We start from the raw sequence: 4,263 nt of genomic DNA, 5'->3' as shown, positions 1-4,263 counted from the left end.
AACATAATGCCCTCTTTTACAAGGTCATTTCCAGCAATTATATCTTGAACAGTTTCAGCACCCAACTAGTTTTGACTCCTTCTTTTGTAGATGGCAGCACCAGCAGGAGCAGTGGTTCTTTTGGCTTGCAGCTTTGGTGGTCGTTTTGAGACCTCTGCTTTGGAGTAGTCAGGCTTTTATGGAACTGTTGGATCTTTCTTTCTAAGTTCCTCTAACCTTTTGTAGGTAGCCCTGACCCTCTCTTCTCCCCACTTTGTCACAGAGTTCCTTGACCCATATTCAGCAACTATCAGCTCCTCTTTCATTCTCATCAACTTCAAATCCTTGTCATCTACAATTTGTTTGAATTTTTCAGGAGGAGTCTGCTTGACCTTATTTTTGATCATTTCATGAATCCTGGCTACCTCTTTTTCAAGCTCAGGAATGGTCCAGTTTTTGCACATGTGTTTCTCCCCCTTGTATTTCTTGTAGGTCATAATGTTTTCAATGTAGTCTTTTCTCAAGGACTCATCTGCCCTTCCAGAGATTTGTTGACATACATTTTTGGCAAACTGCTCCAAAGCTTTGACCTGTGTGAGCAAGAATTGGTAATTTTGCTGAATTTCTCTATCAGATTTTCCTTGAGCATTTCTTTTTGAGATATCCTCTGCTTGTTTAGCTTTGACTTTCAAATATTCTTCAATATTGTTTGGTCTTGGATATCCTTCAACTGATGGCAAACTCCTTTTAGCAGGGTTATCCTCATAGTAAAAAGACTTAATTTCTTCTCTAACTGTTATGAGGTCAAGAGGAAATTGGACACCTGCAGGAGGTAAGGGCTTGTGAATTTGTGCTGAAGAGAGAGGAATGGGTTTTGGAATTGTGACAAGTGCTTGGGATATCGAAGCTGTTGGTGGTGGTGATGGAGAATCATCATCTGGTATAATAACCCTTCTCCTTTTTGTTGTAGGAGAGGCAGATGATGTCTTGGGTGGAACAGTAGTGGTGATATGAGAAGCAGTGGTTTGTGATTGACCAACAGCTGTTGGAACAACTAGTGTTTCAACCACTGTTGTCATTACAGCAGATGTTGTAACATCTGCTGTCTTCTGCTTTTTGGCAGGAGGTGATGGTGGTGATGGTAAGGCAGTGGTAGTGGTGTGTGTTGAAGTGGTGTGCGTTAAAGTGAGAGCAGATGTTGAAACAACTGAAGTACCAGCAGATGTTGATACAACAGGAGTTTCAGCAGCTGTTTAGGTGGAGGTTTGATGTTGGTGGCTTTTGGATAGTGGTTTTGAAGTATGCTTTGGAAGCCTGGATGGTGTGGACTTGGATTTCCTTACTTTTCTAGTAAGATTTCTTTTTGGAACAGGATTTTGATCATCCTTTTCACCAGAACAATCCTGCGACATTCAGCTCCATGGAAGCTCTCTTCTCCTCATTCCACCTTGATAAATCCTTTGCCGCTCTATCCCTTTTTACACTTATGACACCCTCATCTAGTGCATTCTGGGTAACATCAACCTTCTTGCTACCGTCTGGCAAGGGAATATTTCTAAGCATTGCATCCTTTTCTGGATCAAGATACAACCCGTTATCAATCCCTTTCTTTGTCCACTCCTTAATTTTCTCCCCCTTTTTGGCATTATCTGTGGGGAGTTCATAAATAAAAAGAACTGTTGGAGGAGCAGTGCCAGTGGTTGCCAACAGATGGGCCTTGATAGCCTTGATGTCGTCTTTTGTATCCTTGAACCTAGACTCCATTGTATTTTTCAGCTCTTGAACATGTTTTTCATGTTGCTGTTCAGCCAGTTGATGTTGTTGTTGGAGAAAAGGTTGAAAGAGGTTCCAGAGCTTATTTGTAACATCTGCTGGTGGTGGAGCAGGTGCTTGAGGTGGAACAGCAGTGGATGGTACCATTTGAACTGTTAACAACTGTTGCAGCATTTCTTTGATTTCTACAACAGATGTATCTAGTTTTTTAACTCTTTCCGTCAATTCCTGGTACTTTAAACCATCACCCAATTTAATGGGATCATCTGATTTCCCACTAGCAGTGGTTTTATCAGAGGTTGAGGTAGGGAGTGTACTCCAAACATCAACAACTGATGCCCCTTTTTCTTGTTACTGGGGTCTTCTTCCTTCAACACTTGATAATCTTTTGATGGAACCAGTGGTTAATACAAACTCACTAGCAGATAACAGAGGTGTTATGGAAGGAATTACCTCCAAGGAAGTCTTATGGATGTATCCACTGTCCAAGTGTAAACCTGTAGGTTCAACACTTGTAGTGGCTGCTTCACTTGGATTACCACCAAGAGTTACTTAGAACTCAAGGGGTGTAACCTTCTCAGGTTGTGTTGGTGGGTTAGCAAAGATTGATACATCAAGCCCAGTCTCATGTTGAGGTATATTCTCATGAACAAGTGAGTGAGAAGGACTGGTTTGTGCCAGGTTCAAATCAATTGCATCCAACAGTAGTTTGGTGTTTGGGGGAATTGGGGATGTGAATTTGGGTGTAGAAAGAGGAGTTGCCCCAGGTATTGGGTTATGGATGATGGAAACAAGTGCTTCCAGAGCATCATGATGTGGTGACTGTTGTACAACCTGTTCTTTTTGTGAAGAGACAGGGGGAGTTTCGGCTAGGGTTTGAGATATTTTTACCAACTGCTGTGAGGAAGTAGCAGCAGTGGTTTGTTGTGACTTTTGTGCTGTCACAGGCAGTTGCTCTAGTATCTCATCCTCCAGAGTTGCCTTTTTGATGGGTTTGGGGGGTTTTTGATTTTTCTTTTTTTTTGTGGCTTTTTGGGGATTTTAGGTGTGGGTTTCAAGGCAGTTGTTTGGCTACCTTGATCACCTTAAGCAATGGGCTCAACAGTAGATACCTGAGGAGCAGTGTTTGCTGCTAAAGTCTGCTCAGGCACCCCTGCTTGTGTTTCGCAAGGTGTTGACATTCTTGTAAAGGTTTCAGTAGTTAAGCTGTTTATCTGAAAAAAGTCACCTTGGGTTATTATAGACTAATCATCCTTACTGAATTTCTTTTCAAAATAATAGCTTAGAAATCTTGGAAACAGTAAGAATGATTTGGTTTCAACATTTTTAACCATATCATTAAAGATTAACTGAGAATAATTAAAATTTTCTTCTTGAAGTATAGCATATCCCATGTTTTGTATCTTTAATGGTATTTCATTAAAAGAAGTGGTTTTATTCGAAACACACATGAGAAGGGTATGGAATAAAAATCGTGTTGCAGGAGGGAAGAAACCTTTTTGTAAGGTATCCCTCTTCATCATTGTGTCTGCATACCCTCTCTCAATGAAGTCAATTTTTAACTCGTGTTTAGGGAAAGAATCTGTACCTTCCTGATCATCGAGCTGAAAGACCTCTGATATGGATTGCGGTGTGATTCAGACTGCTTTTTTCTACAAAGTAGAGTTAATGGATATGACATCTTCACCTTGTTTTTCAAGGGTACAATTTTTCCAAAACTCTCTCTGAGTTTGTAGGTAAATGGGTGCATCAACGGTTAACAAAGTTTTGTACTTTGATGTGTTGAGCATATTGAGGATGGAATCAAAGATTTCGGTGGTGCCGGGTTTTGTGAGAAGACCCAGAAGATTGTGAGAAGGTTTATGTGGGATTTCAGTGGATACAACCATTTGAGAGGCGTCTTTTGATGATGATTTTGCGGAAGACTTCGATTTCGTCATTTTGAAGAAGACGATTGAAGAAGTTTGTGGATGAATTTGATGAAATGTGAAGGAAACTGCTTTGAGAAGAGAATTTTTGTGAATTCAATTCGACAGTAGAACCTTGTTTGGGCCTTGAAAGGGGGTTTTATGGAGAAAAAGTGAAGGCTGATGTGCCAGCGGTTACAAAAGATTTGACCACTATGTACTGTCCACGTACCATCCCCTGATGAAGTGAAGGACAGTACTTTTGTGAAGGTTACTGAAGAAAGCAGTGGTTGTAACGGTATGGAAGGCAGTGGATGATTTTTGCTATCAGTGGATAGCTCATCAGTGGATACAACACTGCTTTTGAACAACAGTGTTTATCAAAGAAATAAGAGAACAGGGGATGACTTTCAGCAGTGGACAATCTTTTGAAGTAGAACAGTCTTTTGAATTTATCAGTGGTTATGGCAGACTTTTAAGGATTTTAATGAAAAATTCATTTTTAGCTATTTTTAAGGATGGATTTTTGATTTTCTGAAAACATTTTAATGCTTTTTATTCATAGAAAAACAAGATTTTTCCTATTATTCCATGTTTAGCATGC

The sequence above is a fragment of the Helianthus annuus genome, chromosome 9 (genome assembly GCF_002127325.2).
Source record: "Helianthus annuus cultivar XRQ/B chromosome 9, HanXRQr2.0-SUNRISE, whole genome shotgun sequence".
In the NCBI taxonomy this organism is placed as follows: Eukaryota; Viridiplantae; Streptophyta; class Magnoliopsida; order Asterales; family Asteraceae; genus Helianthus; species Helianthus annuus.
This window is presented reverse-complemented; position numbering follows the sequence as displayed.